Source organism: Lepidochelys olivacea, assembly GCF_965140295.1.
Source record: "Lepidochelys olivacea isolate rLepOli2 genome assembly, chromosome: 6".
Lineage (NCBI taxonomy): Eukaryota > Metazoa > Chordata > Testudines > Cheloniidae > Lepidochelys > Lepidochelys olivacea.
In genome coordinates, this window is record NC_140416.1 from 43206470 (window position 1) to 43226764 (window position 20295).

General features: G+C 41.9%; 1 protein-coding gene across 3 annotated transcripts in view; it reads right to left on the bottom strand.

The window, feature by feature from the left end:
- The window catches only part of NELL1 (neural EGFL like 1), a 440683-nt gene that overhangs the window by 160073 nt on the left and 260315 nt on the right, over positions 1 to 20295 (bottom strand). The window lies entirely within an intron of this gene.

Sequence of the window (20295 nt, forward strand, 5' to 3'; positions counted from 1 at the left end):
GGGAAAACATTTAATGCCTGAGACATTTCAGAATTTTGATGCTTATACAATGAAAAAAATGGAGCATTCAAAATCACTTTGTCCAAAGTGATCACCGTCAGGCACGAGGGACATCATCTTTTCAAATTCCCATTCATATTTATTCTGGTTCCAACCACTGTCCTATAACATAATTGAAGATAAGTTTCTAGATGTTCTGGTCTTATAACCCAAAGCTTCTGGACTGGGGGATAGTAGAGCTGGGTTCTTCACAGCTATCAAACAGTCCCTTAGTGCAGCAGCCTAGCCAGAAGTCCATCCTTCAACTGTTGTACGAAGTGTACTTTAAAATTTCAAAATACATCTTAGTTTAACATCAGGGGAATAAAGAGTAGGAATTTTTTATATTTGTGAAATGGTGCTTAAGAGAACTACAGTAGGAAAAGATTAAACAAGAAAATATGATCTTTCAGTCAGTCAGTTAATTAGGATACATGCTGTATACACAGATAAAGCATGGCTTGCAACAGACTTTATCAAAAGTTCATAAGTGATCTTGTATTACTTGTAGTTAAAATCTTACAGCCTTGAAATATACCTGGATTCTAGATGTCAAGGTTTAAACCTGCCATGTAGGAACAGGGTTCTGGTGATAATTAGTCACAAGAAAGCTTCATTTCAAAAACTCAACCCAACAATTTCCATCTATATGGACACAACTTAAAGGATAAAGCTGCAAATCCTATCAAGGTGATGCACCTGGCTGCTGGAATCTTTACAAGCTGGGTGATGAATGCAGGTCATGATAGGTCACCATACAACTCATGGAGCTCTACCACTTCAGAAATATCTAAAGCAAGCCCACCAGTTTTTCTGTCATATGAAATATTCAGCTTTACCTTTGGGATGACTCAAATCTCAAATGATGCTGAAGGCCCCTTTCAACCTCCACATCTCCTTGATGTATCTTAACTTTTCATTCTCTTTACACTTAATGTGTCCTAAGCTATTTTAGCTTGCATCTTCATTGCAGTTTATGCACTGAATTTGTCCAATAATTCATTTTGATGGTGCACTCTTCATAACAATTTCTTTTTTTTAATAGACTCTGAAATGGATGTTTTTCACCATTGCATTTTTTCAGGTACCATTACGAGTATACCATTTAGTCTAGCAATTAGTCTTGTACTTAGCATATGCTCACTTAGCATAGTCACATTTATTATTTTTACTGCACAACACCATAGATAAAAACCTCTGAACACACAAGGGTGCCTAAACTTTTCAGCATGTTCCAGGAGCTAGGACACCAGCACCACTGTGAAACAGCTGTGAGATGGAAAAGCATTCTGGGTATTAGCATGCAAATGAGCCTGTCAAGCATCCCACATAGCTTCTAGAATTCCTATATCTAATACTCAACAAATAAGTGGCAATTTCAACTTCAGGTCTTATTCTAAACCAGTTAAGCAAATAGGCAGAACAGTAGATGCCAATAGTTAAAGCTGCCCAATACTATACATTATAGTATCCAGTTAACATTGCTCCACTTAAAGTTTCCCCATGCTGGATAACTAGCATATACAGAATTATTTTACAAAATTTCAACTCAAACTCAGCCATTGCTCAGGAAAAACAATAGGGAACTGTACAATGTTTTGCCCATATTAAACAATTATTACCAGAAGCTCCAGTTTCCCCATGCTTTGAAGCAGGGACTTCAAATTTGGCATCAGGATGACTTATGTCAGGGATGTGCCTTTTTCCATCCCTGCAAAAATCTAACCAAATTTGGCCAAGTTATGAGCTGCTGAAAAATCTTAGTACAGACCTATTTAAGAGTTTGGAGGCTGAATTCCCTCAAGGTTCCATATGGGCTGAGCGTGCTCCACCACATCACAGGTCTGACATGCTGACAAGACCATGCACATGTCATCTGCACAGAGCAACTGAACATGCTCCATCCTAGGTTTAAAGGGGCTGCCAAAACTCCTCCCTTTTACTAGGGGCCAATGTGGCCCCAGTCCCCAGAACTGAAAGTGGGAAGAATGTCTCTTATGTATGTCTAATGCTTCCTCTGTGGTTGCCCAGGCAGAGTGGAAGAGAAAGAGGAAGCTCCATGACTTGAATGCTGAAGGGTGAGTAATGAGGAACAGGAGCCAAATAGGGCAGAACATGGCAGGGGAAGAAGATGTTGGAGAGAATACGAACAGAGTGGAGAAGGCCAGGAACTGTGGAGGGGGCAGATGGGTACGAGCATAGGAAACAGACAGAAGAGAAAGGAACATGGGCATGGAAAGTGGAGATAGGAGCAGAAGTTGACAGGGAGAAGCTGGGGAGGGAAGAGAGGCAGAGAGGTCTAATGTAACCACTGTGACCTAGTGACCTCTTCATTCCAGGGGGATAGAATTTTAAAGGGATCTCCTGGGTCAGATATATACATATTAAGATTACCAAATGGTAGCATGTAAGATCTCTATCAAAAGCTAGTAGCCCACTGATAATTATAATTATTTCAAAATGTATATAAGGATAATATTTAAGGAGTTATGTATCTAAACTGGAAATTATGTTTTCAAAGCCTTCAAGTTAAAGCAGGTTACCAAGACGTGACACGCCTTAAACAGGCTCCTTTAAAACTGAAGGCAGGCAATGTTTCTCTCTGTCTCTGGTCACAAATGTATGGGGCAGTGTATGTCTTACAAGGAGTACCTTTTGGTATACTAAGACAAATGCCAATGAAGAGATTGTGAAGTCGACAAGGGAGGGAGGCCACAGGAAAAAATAAACAGCAGGAGGGCATTATCTTTACAAGTAAAGACAATGAAATGTTGGTATATATTTGGGGATGCAGAGAGTCACAAAGTATCCTTAACTGAGGAAACAAGCTGACAGTGTTGCTTCTCTTATGAAAAAGGGGATCACAGCCTGCCTAGCTTGAAAACACTGATGAACAATACTTTATTAGACATGATGGTATTTTGTTAATTAAGTCTAGGTTCTAGAATGCATGTTATGGTTTTATTTTACATGTAACTATTAGTTCCCCATATTTCTATTTATTACCCGTACTTTGTTAAATAAACTTGTTTTTACTATAAACTTAACTAAGTGCTTGATGTTCAGTGCCATGGTGATCTGAGGTGTAAGTGGTAAGCTCAGGAATACTGCATCTTTTGGGAGCAGCAGACCTACGAATACTGCAAGTGTCCCATGGAACAGGGAGTGGATGCTCCAGTGGGCTGCTCAGAGGGCTTGGGGGATAGAGCATGCCTATTGCTAAACTGCAGAGAGGCAGCAGAGCCTGCATAGGCTAAGAGGGCAGTGCTCATGTTGCCCATGGCTGGTGGAGTCAAGGAGCTGACCCACAGCAGGCACAGACAAGGCTTCCTCTTGTTAAGGTCAGGAGATAGCGAGGTGCCTCACAACCCTGGGTACCCCCAGGAAGTGTTACAACCATTAGCACACACTCCGCTCCACAACATGGAATCCAAATCTGTTATTTCCAAGTCTCAACTTTCCTTTGCTGCCTAGCAAACAACTGTGAAACCCGCTGGCAAAGGGTGCAACTCCACCCCCTCTAGCAGCAGGTACACGTAGAAGTTTTGTTAGTTTCAAATTGAATTTTTTGTTTTTCCTTGCCAAAACAAAATAAATTTCATTCTGGGTCAAACAAGTCAATTTTGTTTTTTCAGTTAGTGGTTTCTGCTTGTTTTGTTAGATTTAATTTAAAAAAAAATATCTAAATTTCAAGATGACTTTTGATTTCAAAATAATGCTTCAAGACATTTGGTTTCAAAAGTGTAGAAACCAACCATTTAACTTTTTAATTTTTGTCTCTTATTTGGCTAAAACGTTTTTCCAAAATCAACCCAAATTCAAATAGTTTTGATCATTCCAAAACTGAATTTTTCAGCAAATTTACTATTTGACCAAAAATAGTTACCCAGCGTTAATAAAAAGACTAATTAAATGTAATAAAAACGTTAATGATTTGTAAAAACTGTATATGATTGATAAATGAAGGAGCAATTAAGACTAGATGGCGGTATTTATCCAGGAGTGTGGAGGGATGAAGTAGTTCAGCTACTAACAAAAATATGCAATGTCTCATTAGAAACAGCTCCTACATCCAAACACTGGGACAGTAGCAAATGTTGTACCCTTTAAAAGAAAGAAAGAAAGAAAGAAAGAAAGAAAGAAAGAAAGAAAGAAAGAAAGAAAGAAAGAAAGAAAGAAAGAAAGAAAGAAAGAAAGAAAGAAAGAAAGAAAGAAAGAAAGAAGTGCTTCAGATAATGATCATGGGAATTACAAACCAATAAACATATCTTTAGTATCAGGAAATTGCATTGAAACAGTAACTGAGAATTTAAAAAATAAATAGTCAGATTAACATGAATTATAGGAGCAAACCAGCACGACTTCTGTAAAGGAAAATCATGCCTCTCCAGTCTATTTGAATTCTTTGGTTTCTTTAATATCTACTTATTGGATGCTTTTGATGCAATACAATGGATAAAAAGAACCAACTGACTTAATGTCAAGGGGCCTGAAGACTCCAGTCAGGATCGGAGCTTCATAGAATCATAGAATATCAGGGTTGGAAGGGACCCCAGAAGGTCATCTAGTCCAACCCCCTGCTCGAAGCAGGACCAATTCCCAGTTAAATCATCCCAGCCAGGGCTTTGTCAAGCCTGACCTTAAAAACCTCTAAGGAAGGAGATTCTACCACCTCCCTAGGTAACGCATTCCAGTGTTTCACCACCCTCTTAGTGAAAAAGTTTTTCCTAATATCCAATCTAAACCTCCCCCACTGCAACTTGAGACCATTACTCCTCGTTCTGTCATCTGCTACCATTGAGAACAGTCTAGAGCCATCCTCTTTGGAACCCCCTTTCAGGTAGTTGAAAGCAGCTATCAAATCCCCCCTCATTCTTCTCTTCTGCAGGCTAAACAATCCCAGCTCCCTCAGCCTCTCCTCATAACTCATGTGTTCCAGTCCCCTAATCATTTTTGTTGCCCTTCGCTGGACTCTCTCCAATTTATCCACATCCTTCTTGAAGTGTGGGGCCCAAAACTGGACACAGTACTCCAGATGAGGCCTCACCAATGTCGAATAGAGGGGAACGATCACGTCCCTCGATCTGCTCGCTATGCCCCTACTTATACATCCCAAAATGCCATTGGCCTTCTTGGCAACAAGGGCACACTGCTGACTCATATCCAGCTTCTCGTCCACTGTCACCCCTAGGTCCTTTTCTGCAGAACTGCTGCCTAGCCATTCGGTCCCTAGTCTGTAGCTGTGCATTGGGTTCTTCCGTCCTAAGTGCAGGACCCTGCACTTATCCTTATTGAACCTCATCAGATTCCTTTTGGCCCAATTTTCCAATTGGTCTAGGTCCTTCTGTATCCTATCCCTCCCCTCCAGCGTATCTACCACTCCTCCCAGTTTAGTATCATCCGCAAATTTGCTGAGAGTGCAATCCACACCATCCTCCAGATCATTTATGAAGATATTGAATAAAACCGGCCCCAGGACCGACCCTTGGGGCACTCCACTTGATACCGGCTGCCAACTAGACATGGAGCCATTGATCACTACCCGTTGAGCCCGACAATTTAGCCAGCTTTCTACCCACCTTATAGTGCATTCATCCAGCCCATACTTCCTTAACTTGCTGACAAGAATACTATGGGAGACCGTGTCAAAAGCTTTGCTAAAGTCAAGAAACAATACATCCACTGCTTTCCCTTCATCCACAGAACCAGTAATCTCATCATAAAAGGCGATTAGATTAGTCAGGCATGACCTTCCCTTGGTGAATCCATGCTGGCTGTTCCTGATCACTTTCCTCTCATGCAAGTGCTTCAGGATTGATTCTTTGAGGACCTGCTCCATGATTTTTCCAGGGACTGAGGTGAGGCTGACTGGCCTGTAGTTCCCAGGATCTTCCTTCTTCCCTTTTTTAAAGATTGGCACTACATTAGCCTTTTTCCAGTCATCCGGGACTTCCGCAGTTCGCCACGAGTTTTCAAAGATAATGGCCAGTGGCTCTGCAATCACAGCCGCCAATTCCTTCAGCACTCTCGGATGCAACTCGTCCGGCCCCATGGACTTGTGCACGTCCAGCTTTTCTAAATAGTCCCTAACCGCCTCTATCTCCACAGAGGGCTGGCCATCTCTTCCGCATTTTGTGATGCCCAGCGCAGCAGTCTGGGAGCTGACCTTGTTAGTGAAAACAGAGGCAAAAAAAGCATTGAGTACATTAGCTTTTTCCACATCCTCTGTCACTAGGTTGCCTCCCTCATTCAGTAAGGGGCCCACACATTCCTTGGCTTTCTTCTTGTTGCCAACATACCTGAAGAAACCCTTCTTGTTACTCTTGACATCTCTGGCTAGCTGCAGCTCCAGGTGCGATTTGGCCCTCCTGATATCATTCCTACATGCCCGAGCAATATTTTTATACTCTTCCCTGGTCATATGTCCAACCTTCCACTTCTTGTAAGCTTCTTTTTTATGTTTAAGATCCGCTAGGATTTCACCATTAAGCCAAGCTGGTCGCCTGCCATATTTACTATTCTTTCGACTCATCGGGATGGTTTGTCCCTGTAACCTCAACAGGGATTCCTTGAAATACAGCCAGCTCTCCTGGACTCCTTTCCCCTTCAAGTTAGTCCCCCAGGGGATCCTGGCCATCCGTTCCCTGAGGGAGTCGAAGTCTGCTTTCCTGAAGTCCAGGGTCCGTATCCTGCTGCTTACCTTTGTTCCCTGCGTCAGGATCCTGAACTCAACCAACTCATGGTCACTGCCTCCCAGATTCCCATCCACTTTTGCTTCCCCCACTAATTCTACCCGGTTTGTGAGCAGCAGGTCAAGAAAAGCACCCCCCCTAGTTGGCTCCTCTAGCACTTGCGCCAGGAAATTGTCCCCTACGCTTTCCAAAAACTTCCTGGATTGTCTATGCAGTGTCTATGTAGTGGACAATGAAACAATACAGAAGAAAAGATTTTCTTGCCCCAGAGAACACTTTCCAAAAATCTTTGGCAAAGTCCTTCATAAGAGGATATTCATTCATTAATTCTCCTGCTCGTGGAGGGCACACTTCAGATCACCCATTTCCAGACAGCCCAGTCTCCTTCCAATGTCCTAGCCTGCTCTACAGTATGGCTGAAGTGGGCGAGGTCGGAAACCACAACTTCTCTCCAGCATACATGAGGCTGTAATTGGTTGGATCAAATACATAAATCTGGCAGGCTGAGATGCACTCTGGCATATGGAGCTGATGGTCAAGCCACCTGAGCTGGCAAGACCACTTGGCAAGACCATGAAGGCTGGTTGGTCTGACGCCTGACATCCTTGTTCATTATGTGATGAAACCACCATATAACTTCAGTAAGTCATTGCTGTTTGATGTTAAAAGCATGCAGCTTTCGTGTCAAAAGCATCCAACAAGAAGATATGAAAAAAACCAAATACCTATGATCTGAGAATTAAAGTACTGTTACATGTTAGAAACTGGCTAAAAACAGAACACAAAAAGAAATAATAAATGGTCAATTTTCAATATTCCAAGAGGGTAACAATGGAGTCACAAAAGATTTCATGCTAGGACTGGGGGTATTTAACATAGTTACCAGTGATCTGGAAAAGGGGGTGAACGATGAGGTGGCACAATTTGCAGTTGCTACAATATTATTTAGGTTCGCCAAGACTGGGTAAGAGTTTGAAGAAATGTAGAGGGACCTAACAAATCAGGTGACCAAATTTTCCCAAAGGGAAAATGGAACACCCCAAGGTTCAACTCCCTCCCCTTACAGGACCAGCCCCAGCCTTCCCTGATGCCCACCCACACGAGGCCAGCCTGAGGCCCCTCACCTCTCCACACATGGGACAGCCCGAACCCCCCTGCCACCTGCCCATGGCCAGCCTGGCCCAAGCCACTCTGCTGAGCCCTCCCTCCCATGCGGGACTGGCGTTGACTCTCTCCCGTTTCCCCCTGCATGTTCCTCTGATGATCGGTTAGCAAGAGCAATACAGGACAAATGCCCAGTTTTGCCAAAAAAAAGTCAGGACAGCCAGGACAGGGCTTAAAAAAGGGACTCTCCCAGCCAAAATGGGACAAATGGTCACCCTACTAACAAAGCTAGGTGAGTGGACAGATCAATGAGAACTTGTGCTCAGTGTGAAACAGAGCTCAAAAAAACAGGATGTTGTTACAGGTTAGCAGTCCACTGTAAATGAAGCAGGTCCGGAGAAGATAAACTGCTATTGCCATCAGTTACCCCATCAGCTTAAACAACAGAGGACAGTGCTGTGGAGCTAATGCTGGCATCAGGGTCATCATTTGCTTTTGGGGCAAGAAGGGCAGTTGCCCTCTGACTTTTCATAGGTCTATATGTTCCATTGTGTCTTCCATTTTTTGCCTCCCCCACCCACTCCCAACTTTGCAGGATATAATTATATATAATGTTCTGTATGCAGACACAGCTTTGCCCACTGCAACCCCTGAATTTTTCCTGAAATGAGGCCCTGTCTGGCATTTTCTAACTTTTGAATGCTTAACTTTGCAAACATTGTTCTTTTAACACACTTTGGGTACAATTTATAAATAGAAGGAAATGAAGTCAAGTAGTTTAGAAATAGGACTGAGAATCAAGGAAATCAGAGTTTTAATCCGGCTCAGATTCTGATTCCCTTTGTGGCCGCAGACATGCAACTTAACTTCTCTGCCTCCACTTTCCTATCTGTAGACTGCGGATAATACTTACATATACCTTTCCAACCTGTTGTAAGGATAAATTAGTGGGCCAAATTCATCCATAGTAGCATCTGCCCTTAAATAAAACAACAACAACAACAACTGCTATTTTCAAAATTGCAATTGTTGTTATTATTATATGTTTGGCTGCGCTATGAACACTCAGTTTTGAATATTGTTTGGTTATTTCCTATTGTGAATACATGGCGATTCATACTTTGATCATGGCATCATTTTGCCATTCAGTATGGACTGTTTGGTTCACATACACTAGTGCTGAACTGGCTGCTTAACTAACTGATTTCACAAGACACAGAGAGCTGCATACCGCTGGGACCAGGAGGAAGATTGAGCCCATGTTGTGATAGATTCTTTGCAATGAGGTATTTCGAGATGCTCCTGGTGAAATGATTTTACACCCATCATGAAAAGACTAAGCATTCTGTTCCAAGTAACTGCAGGTAGCCTCCTCGTGTTCCCTGGTGCAGTTACATTCCAAAATATGAAAAGTAGAGCTAACAGTACATTCTTACAATTACAAACTGAAACCAACTAGATAGTGTAGATTGAGTGACTAGAGCATAAACTCTATTGTTCCAAAGACAGCAAATCAGCCTTTCAAGTGAAGCGCATGTTCAATGATTTGAACTGTTCTAGATATTGTCGAAACTCAAACAAGATCTTAATATCTAGGCAAGAAAGAAAATATTAAGTAAGGTGGCATCTGAGAGTTTCAACCATTCAATGGCACTTGGAAAGACTACCATTGACTTCAACGGACTTCAGCTCAGTCTCCTTTCTATACTGGGGTTCTGAGAAGTCACAGGACCTGCTGCTAATGGAAACAGTTAATTATGGAAATGGTGTCACAGCAGACCAGAACTGGGCTAAATGAAAAGTGGATAATAACGTGATTAAAACCAAGAAAAATCCTTATATTTTTGCTTTTAGAAAGCACAGCTTCTTTTAAAAAAGCAAGAGAAAAGCAATGAATACATTTCATATTGAAAGTCTTGGATTCCCAGCAATGTTAAGCAGAATGTATTGTCTGGAACCAATACATAAAGACAGGGTCTTTTTTAAGCTTCTTGCTTGTTGATACTGACTGAGTGGTTATGAAATTGCTACTGCTTGGCATTAAACTGGCAAGCTTATCTCATGTGGATCGTTCAGTACAAAAAGACAAGAAAAACCTGCCTGGGGAATTAAATATCTTCCCAGAATTATTTCCCAGTCTATAAAGGTTACTGGATCAATGCAGTTCTATGTGTGAGGTCAAATGAGGTTACTATTCCCTTTTAAAAAGCAATCTTTTAAAAAAGCAAATCTTTTGTTTGGACCATCTTAATTTTGAACTGGGTTTTTAATTGATGAGAGGGCATCATCTGCACGGAAACAAATAAATAAATATATAAAACACCAGTCTTCATTTGCAAGCCTTATGTTGAGAAGTCCAGACCAGAAAGAGCTATGTCCCAAAATATGATGTGAAAATCAAGGATCTGGTCCTGTAAAACCATATTCCCACAAGACTCACTAGAACTCCTAAGGAAGACACTGAGAATCTCTTCATTGATTTCAATAAGCTTTACTATTATACCCTTATTCATGTTGTACAATACTTCAAGCCCAGAATGGTCCCATTCATTTCAATGGAACTGATCTGGAGCAAGCCAATACTCAATGTGAGTAAAGGTATCAGAATTTGAACCCATCAGAGTAAGATCAGGCCATTCATAAGAACATAAGAAGGCACTACTGGGTCAGACCAAAGGCCCATCTAGCCCAGTATCCTGTCTTCCAATAGTGGCCAGTGCCAGGTGTCCCAGAGGGAATGAACAGAACAGGTAATCATCAAGTAATCCATCCCCCGTCACTCATTCCCAGCTTCTGGCAAACAGAGGCTAGGGACACCATTCCTGCCCATCCTGGCTAATAGCCATTGATGGACCTATCCTCCATTAATTTATCTAGTTTTTTTTTTTTAACCCTGTTATGGTCTTGGCCTTCACAACATCCTCTGGCAAGGAGTTACACAGGTTGACTGTACATTGTGTGAAGAAATACTTCCTTTTATTTGTTTTAAACCTGCTACCTATTAATTTCATTTGGTGACCCCTAGTTCTTGTGTTAGGGACACTTCTCATATCTACTTTCTCTACACCAGTCATGATTTTATAGACCTCAATCATCTCTCCCTTTAGCCATCTCTTTTCCAAGCTGAAAAGTCCCAGTCTTATTAATCTCTCCTTATACGGAAGCCAATCCATAACCCTAATAATTTTTGTTGCCCTTTTCTGAACCTTTTCCAATTCCAATATTTCTTTTTTGAAATGAGGCAACCACATCTGCACACAGTATTCAAGATGTGGGCATACCATGGATTTATACAGAGGCAACATGGTCTTTTCTGTCCTATTATCTATACCTTTCTTAATGATTCCCAGCATTCTGTTAGTTTTTTTGACTGCCACTGCACATTGAGTGGATGTTTTCAGAGAACTATCCACAATGACTCCACGATCTCTTTCTTGAGTGGTAAAAGCTAATTTACACCCCATCATTTTATATGTATAGTTGGGATTATGCTTTCCAATGTGCATTACTTTGCATTTGTCAACATTAAATTTCATCTGCCATTTTGTTGCCCAGTCACCCAGTTTTGAGAGATTCTTCTGTAGTTCTTCCTTGTCTGCCTGGGCCTTAACTATCTTTAATAATTTTGTATCATCTGCAAATGTTGCCACCTCACTGTTTACCCCTTTTTCCAGATAATTTATGAATATGTTGAATAGGACTGGTCCCAGAACAGACCCCTGGGGGACACCACCATTTACCTCTCTCCATTCTGAAAACTGACCATTTATACCTACTCTTTGTTTCCTATCTTTTAACCATTTACCAATCCATGAGAGCACCTTCCCTCTTATCCCGTGGCAGCTTACTTTGCATAAGAGCCTTTGCTGAGGGACCTTGTCAAAGGCTTTCTGAAAATCTTAGTACACTATATTCATTGGATCCCCTTGGTCCACATGCTTGTTGACCCCCTCAAAGAATTCTAGTAGATTGGTGAGGCATGATTTCCCTTTACGAAAACCATGTTGTCTCTTCCTCAACAAATTATATTCATCTATATGTCTGACAATATTGTTCTTTATTATAGTTTCAACCTCTTTGCCCGGTACTGAAGTCAGCCTTAAAGGCCTGTAATTGCCAGTATCACCTCTGGAGTCCTTTTTAAAAATTGGCGTCACATTAGCTATCCTCCAGTCATCTGGTACAAAAGCTGATTTAAATGATAGGTTACAGACTACAGTTAGTAGTTCTGCAATTTCACATTTGTGTTCATTCAGAACTCTTAAGTGAATACCATCTGGTCCTGGTGACTTACTGCTGTTTAATTTATCAATTTGTTCCAAAACCTCCTCTAATGATACCTCAATCTGGATGTAGTGGGGTGGCTACCCTGCTCCTAAAATAGAAGGGGTTAAAAGCAGCCCTGGAGAGGGCTGTGGCTGGGGACGGCTGATTGGGGAAGCAGCCGTAGCCTGTATAAAAAGGTTGTGAGCCAGAGGCCCAAGGAGTCTCTCTCCAGGCTGGGAGAGAGCAGGGTCTGGCTGCCTGCCTGCCTGACAGGGTACTGAGGGTGGTGCAGTGCTGGGGAAGGAGCAGGCTGAGCGGGGACATGCCAGGCTGGCAACTCCCTGGGCTGTAGGGCCTGATCCAAGGCCCATAGAGGTACTGGAAGGCAGAGGAAGGCAACAGGTCTGAACCCCCTTGCATATGAGTAGCCTTTACGCTGCAGTCTGCCCCAGGGAGCGGGGGCTTGGTGATGACTGGCAGTTGCCCAGACTGAGGCAAGGTGGGGATAGTGGGTTGGGGGTCCGCCAGGAAGGGGAGACCCAGAGGCAGAGTAAGGGGGTACTGCAGGGGGCAGAACCCAGAGAAAGGGGCATCGGGGTCTGAGAGGGACACAGGGCCAGAGCTGTGCCGATCACTGGCCTGCAGAGGGCGCTCCGTGCTGGAAAGAGCTAATTCCCCAATGACCAGCAGGAGGCACCACAGGGGTGAGTCTGCTCCTTTACACTGGGACAGTTCCTCAGATCTGTCACCTAAAAAGAATGGCTCAGGTTTGGGAATCTCCCTCACATCCTCAGCTGTGAAGACTGCAGAGAAATGAAAGGAATTCTTTGTATCAATGGCCTTACTGTCCTTGAGTGCTCCTTTAGCACCTCGATCATTCAGTGGCCCCCCTGGTTGTTTAGCTTCCTGCTTCTGATGTACTTAAAAAAAATTGCTATTACTTTTTGAGTCTTTGGCTAACTGTTCCTCAAATTCTTTTTTGGCCTTCCTAATTGTATTTTTACACTTCATTTGCCAACGTTTATGCTCCTTTCTATTTTCCTTACTAGGATTTAACTTCCACTTTTTAAAGGATGCCTTTTTGCTTCACTGCTTCTTTTACAAGCAGCCTTAAGTAATCCTGTTGAACTCAATGGGACTACTCACGGAAGTAAGACAGGATCAGGCTCTAAATTATTTCCCTTGAAAATAGGTACTTTATATCATTTGGACCCAAAGGCTGTTTCTCTTATACAATTCATAGTTGTTTTGCTCAGGCTCACTCTGAATTCAGCCAATGTAAATCAGCGTTACACTGATTTACACTAGCTGATGGTACAGACCAGTAAAGGGAGCAGTATCTGGCCCCTGGCAGGTCCTATGATACATACTTTTAAAAGATACATTGTTATGATTTATACTAATGAATAAACCATTCTTAACAAGCTCACAACTAGTACTGGATCCATTATTGGACACAATTCTCCAGCCTCTTATTCACAAATGGAGTCCTGAAAAAGTAGTAGAACTATTTATGTGTCTGTAAAGGCTGCAGTCTCCGACTGCATGATATAATTTAGAGCTGAATGTAAAAATGTTTCCCCAGACTTTCAACTTCTTTCATTGCCAGATTATCTGTTCTATTACATCTTGGTGCTCTATGGACAAGAAAAAATTAATTTAAATTATTTTCAGAGTAACAGCCGTGTTAGTCTGTATTCGCAAAAAGAAAAGGAGTACTTGTGGCACTTAGAGACTAACCAATTTATTTGAGCATAAACTTTCGCGAGCTACAGCTCACTTCATCGGATTCATACTGTGGAAAGTACAGAAGATCTTTTTATACACACAAATCATGAAAAAATGGGTGTTTACCACTACAAAAGGTTTTCTCTCGCCCCACCCCACTCTCCTGCTGGTAATAGCTTATCTAAAGTGATCACTCTCCTTACAATGTGTATGATAATCAAGGTGGGCCATCTCCAACACAAATCCAGGGTTTAACAAGAACGTCGGGGGGTTGGGGGGTAGGGAAAAACATGGGGAAATAGGTTACCTTGCATAATGAGTTAGCCACTCCCAGTCTCTATTCAAGCCTAAGTTAATAGTATCCAATTTGCAAATGAATTCCAATTCAACAGTTTCTCGCTGGAGTCTGGTTTTAAAGTTTTTCTGTTGTAATATCACAACTTTCATGTCTGTAATAGCGTGACCAGAGAGATTAAGTGTTCTCTGACTGGTTTATGAATGTTATAATTCTTGACATCTGATTTGTGTCCATTTATTCTTTTACGTAAAGACTGTTCAGTTTGACTAATGTACATGGCTCACGAAAGTTTATGCTCAAATAAATTGGTTAGTCTCTAAGGTGCCACAAGTACTCCTTAAATTATTTTATTATGTTCTAAAACCAATGCAAGGACAGCATTCAAAGCTGCAATAGTTTAGAAAGTTTACAGTCTATTTGTGTAAATGTCTTTCTTCAGACCACATGAATCTCAATGGACACAACTTTAAAAAAAATATCTAACATTCCATACTGAGAAAGGAAAAGAGAGGAAAATAATAAACTGGAGGAAGTCTTTTCTCTTACTTATAATAAATCCAGGAGATTGAGTTGATGTATAATCACAAACCTAAAACATAGAATTTTCAATATTATTGCATTTTTAAAATTTTATTTAGGAAGTGGATTAAAGAGAGAGGGAAAAAAACCTGTAGTTTAAATATACACATTAGTCCACCCCAAACCTACAAAAGCAGGGCAATCAGAAGCTACGGAGAAAGCCTTGTGCATTCCTTTCCACTTTCACGTTACCTATACCACTGTCAATAATATAATCCAACATGCCATTAAAGGGTTTCAATTCCACGTCCAATGGATACCAAAACCCATCTATGCCTCAGCAAAACCACATGCTTTTATAGCAATTATATAAACATATAAGCACATTTGCTTGTCACACAATGCAGACATTTGGGATGTCAGTCTTCCCTAATGCTGCCAAGGTCAGAGCAAAAGGGACACAAAGAAAAGTGAGAGAATCCAGTGGAGGGAAATTGTCAACAGGGATGATTTTTAAACTTTTATTATTCTTTCTTATCAATTCATTTTTTCATTATATCACCACGAAAAATTCAAATTGTTTTCAAAGTTTGCATTCTACATTTTGGGTTTTGCCATTTCCAATAAGGTTTTTACAAAATAAAGGTTTAAAGCACTTTGTGACAAAGCATGCTTTCTTGCTGCTCTGGCGCTTCCTAGTTTCCCATCCGGGGATTAGCTTGCCACATAGTCTGGCGTTTGCCGAGTCCATCATCCCATTCACTCACTGCATGGGCTCTCTCATGCTCCTGGAGCTTTCCTCTTAATGGTTTAGCCCTCCAGCAAAAACACATTGAAGTTCCCCCTTCCTGGGCTATAATCAAACTGTCCCCAGCAGTCCCCAAACAGGCTGTTCCTGGCATGCCACTCCTAGACCGTATTGTAGAGGAACCCAGGCCTGCCTTCTCCAGCAGGTTCCAATCCAGGGACCCTTGACTCAGCAGCTCAGGTATTCTCCCAGCCTTTACTGCTCCTTCCTGGAACTGCTTCCTACTTCCTATTACAGGGCCTACTCTCCCCCCTTGTATCAGGGAGTGTGACTTCAGGCTCTGTTGCCAGCTTCCTGGCTTTCAGAAGTCCCACATCTTTCTGCCCAGGTAATCATCATTCCCAATTAAGCCATATTGTATCCTAGCGCCATCCCAGGTGCAGCCTATGGCTAATTGGCCTCTCTTTCTTATATTAACTGCTCCAGGGCTAGTGTGGGGAGAATGCCCCATCACACCCTTGTTAAAACTGAACTCTGTAACACAAAGATAACTAAAGTGAAGAATACCCTATTTACAGATGGGCAAACTGTGGTGTAAAGAAATTCAATGATATCTACAAAGTGAGTCAGTGGCAGAGGCAGAAATAAAACCAAGTGACCTGATCCTTCTTTCATTTACACGAGCAAAAACCAGGAATAGTTACAATTAAATCACTAGAGTTACAACAGTGTAAAACAGATGTGAGAAAAAAATCTGAATAAAAGAGTCTTGGTGGCTCGTACCTGCTGAAATCAGTAGAAATCAGTTTCATATCCACTAGTGGTTTTATTGTTGCATTTTAGTAACATTTTTCTCCTACCTTTTTACTACTCTGCAGTCAATCCATTATTTAACAAGAATAATTGATGAGATACACATCAACTAATGATAATTATCTATTATTGGCCAAATGAAGCAAGTCCCTACACTCAACTTGATGGCATTTCTCTGTCTACCTAACTTGGAACCAGATTCTGACAAATATGATCTCATGTTCCCTCTTTTCCATTCAAGATTTACCTGTCCTTTTACTTATACTCCCTTCACCCAATAGTTTCTCATCTGTATTTTCTCTATGTTCATTTTACTTTCTCCTCTATCTGTTTCACTATCATTTCCCATAAGTATGTAGATATTTTTTCCTTATTAAAAATGTTATCAGTTCACACACTCAGATTAAACCTCTTTTAGGTGACATTTCTGTCAGCTCATGAATTGCGTTTCAATATTATTAAATGTATCCATTTTTGAAATTACCAACAAGGGTATAGTTACAGAAAATATGGTACTTACTGTCTGAATAAAGAAGTTAACCATCCACTTATCTAAAACGTTATTTAGACAATGTGAAAAAGAATTGCTTTATTGATTTAAGCTAGAAAAAGTCATTTTCAAGCCCCTATCGTTATCATCCAGTAGCTATCTTGAAAGTATTAAAATTATAATCTCCACATTCTTGTTACCTTGTAAAAGACATGACCTACTGCCCACTGTGTTTTGGTCACTCTTCCACAGCTGTCTATAAATACAAATGAGATGGCCATTAAGTGGAATTACAACTTTCAGTGGTTGCCATAGTCATCTTCCAAGGCACATATCTATGAGGGAATCAGAACTACACTACCAGGCCAGGCCAGGCCTTCCACTAGCATTTGATCCCTCCCCACATTTTAAAATAATGGCATTCCTCTTTGGGACTCAGTTGCACCCTACCATCTTTTGCACAAGCTGCAGCACTGAAAGGTTATGAAACATGATTGAGAAATAAAAGTGCCTGGTCGCCACTAGAAAAAGAAACCACATAGATCATGGACTTGGTGAATTCGCTGAGAGAATGTATGGGAATATAACAGAAGACACACCAAATCTCAGCCTTTCCTAGGGACAATCCTAATAAGGCTGTCCCTGACAATTTGGTATCAGAACTTCTGAAAGTTTTTGAGGTTTCATTTCCCAGACACCAGGAATAGGATGCATCTGTTCACTCCAATGTTTAGGACTGTAATCTAACTATGTGAACCTCCATCTATAGAAAGTCGGATGTTTCATCAGTGAATACGTGATGTGACAGGGTCAGGCCGGATGGCTCTAGGAGAGTAATAGAAGGCAGATATATTAGCCCCAGGTTAAGTAGGTCCCTTTTCCCTGAGTAAGATAACAGGGAAGGTTCCAGAACAATCAGGAACTTTCTGGAGACAATTAAGACAGGCTGATTAGAACACCTGCAGCCAATCAAGAAGCTGCTAGACTCCATTAAGGCAGGCTAATCAGGGCACCTGGGTTTAAAAAGGAGCTCACTTCAGTTTGTGGTGCGCGTGTAAGGAGGTGGGAGCAAGAGGCGCTAGGAGCTGAGAGCGAGTGCTGGAGGTCTGAGGTGTACAAGCATTACCAGGAGGAAGGTCCTATGATGAGGATAAAGAAGGTGTTGGGAGGAGGCCATGGGGAAGTAGCTCAGAGAGTTGTAGCTGTCACACAGATGTTCCAGTAGGCACTCTAGACAGCTGCATTCCACAGGGCCCTGGGCTGGAACCCGGAGTAGAGGGTGGGCCCGGGTTCCCCCCAAACCTCCCAACTCCTGGTCAGACACAGGAGGAGTTCTGAGGGCTGCTGTGAAGCTCCAAGGTGAGCAAATCCACCAGTAAGTGCAAGACCCACCAAGCTAGAGAAGGAACTTTGTCACAGTGACTGAAGTCTCATGCAGAAGCTGTAATCTTGCTGAGATAATAAGAACATGCTTTCAATGTTTCTGAGGGGGTTTTTTAAATCATTTTAACTTTTCTCCTAAATTTACACCTCACTGAAAATCCAAAATGAGATATTAATAAAATAGTAAATCTAACAATTAGACACAGTACTCAAAATGCAATAGACAAGTGCCTGCACTTGTCTAAGTTCAGCTCACTCTGCAGTAGTGAGAGCTACAAGGATGATCACTTACCTCTCATCCCTAAGGGGAATAGCTATAGATTTACCTTGTTTAAGAAGTTAATCAAATCACTTTAAATGCAGCCATGGGCAGAATTTGGTCCTATGAAACACATTTGTAGAACAGGAACTATGAGCTAGGAAAGGCCAGTGTACTACATCAAGGTCTCGTTTCATAAAACAAGAAAATACAAACCAGTTGACTTCATCTTATTTCATCTCAACCCAAACAAAGACTTGATAGAGACCTTTTCTCTCTGAAAAATGGGTCTGCAAACCCCTTTCATACTGACATACAAAAAATTCTGTTTCTTAGGCAGTCAATATCAAAGGTCATCTACTTGGTACAGAATTAAAATCTGCCTAGATTGCTAATATGCTAGTCCTTCTCTTTGACTTTAGTCTATGGCCTCATGTTACTTTCTCAACTTCTGACAAACAATTCCCTTCAGGATCTTATATAATAGTGTGAACATTCTCTATCCTCTGTCTTTCTCCAAGCTAAATACAGCACGCCTAGCTATTTTCTTTCATAGAATCATAGAATCATAGAATATCAGGGTTGGAAGGGACCCCAGAAGGTCATCTAGTCCAACCCCCTGCTCAAAGCAGGACCAATTCCCAGTTAAATCATCCCAGCCAGGGCTTTGTCAAGCCTGACCTTAAAAACCTCTAAGGAAGGAGATTCTACCACCTCCCTAGGTAACGCATTCCAGTGTTTCACCACCCTCTTAGTGAAAAAGTTTTTCCTAATATCCAATCTAAACTTCCCCCACTGCAACTTGAGACCATTACTCCTCGTTCTGTCATCTGCTACCATTGAGAACAGTCTAGAGCCATCCTCTTTGGAACCCCCTTTCAGGTAGTTGAAAGCAGCTATCAAATCCCCCCTCATTCTTCTCTTCTGCAGGCTAAACAATCCCAGCTCCCTCAGCCTCTCCTCATAACTCATGTGTTCCAGTCCCCTAATCATTTTTGTTGCCCTTCGCTGGACTCTCTCCAATTTATCCACATCCTTCTTGAAGTGTGGGGCCCAAAACTGGACACAGTACTCCAGATGAGGCCTCACCAATGTCGAATAGAGGGGAACGATCACGTCCCTCGATCTGCTCGCTATGCCCCTACTTATACATCCCAAAATGCCATTGGCCTTCTTGGCAACAAGGGCACACTGCTGACTCATATCCAGCTTCTCGTCCACTGTCACCCCTAGGTCCTTTTCCGCAGAACTGCTGCCTAGCCATTCGGTCCCTAGTCTGTAGCTGTGCATTGGGTTCTTCCGTCCTAAGTGCAGGACCCTGCACTTATCCTTATTGAACCTCATCAGATTCCTTTTGGCCCAATCTTCCAATTGGTCTAGGTCCTTCTGTATCCTATCCCTCCCCTCCAGCGTATCTACCACTCCTCCCAGTTTAGTATCATCCGCAAATTTGCTGAGAGTGCAATCCACACCATCCTCCAGATCATTTATGAAGATATTGAATAAAACCGGCCCCAGGACCGACCCTTGGGGCACTCCACTTGACACCGGCTGCCAACTAGACATGGAGCCATTGATCACTACCCGTTGAGCCCGACAATTTAGCCAGCTTTCTACCCACCTTATAGTGCATTCATCCAGCCCATACTTCCTTAACTTGCTGACAAGAATACTATGGGAGACCGTGTCAAAAGCTTTGCTAAAGTCAAGAAACAATACATCCACTGCTTTCCCTTCATCCACAGAACCAGTAATCTCATCATAAAAGGCGATTAGATTAGTCAGGCATGACCTTCCCTTGGTGAATCCATGCTGGCTGTTCCTGATCACTTTCCTCTCATGCAAGTGCTTCAGGATTGATTCTTTGAGGACCTGCTCCATGATTTTTCCAGGGACTGAGGTGAGGCTGACTGGCCTGTAGTTCCCAGGATCTTCCTTCTTCCCTTTTTTAAAGAT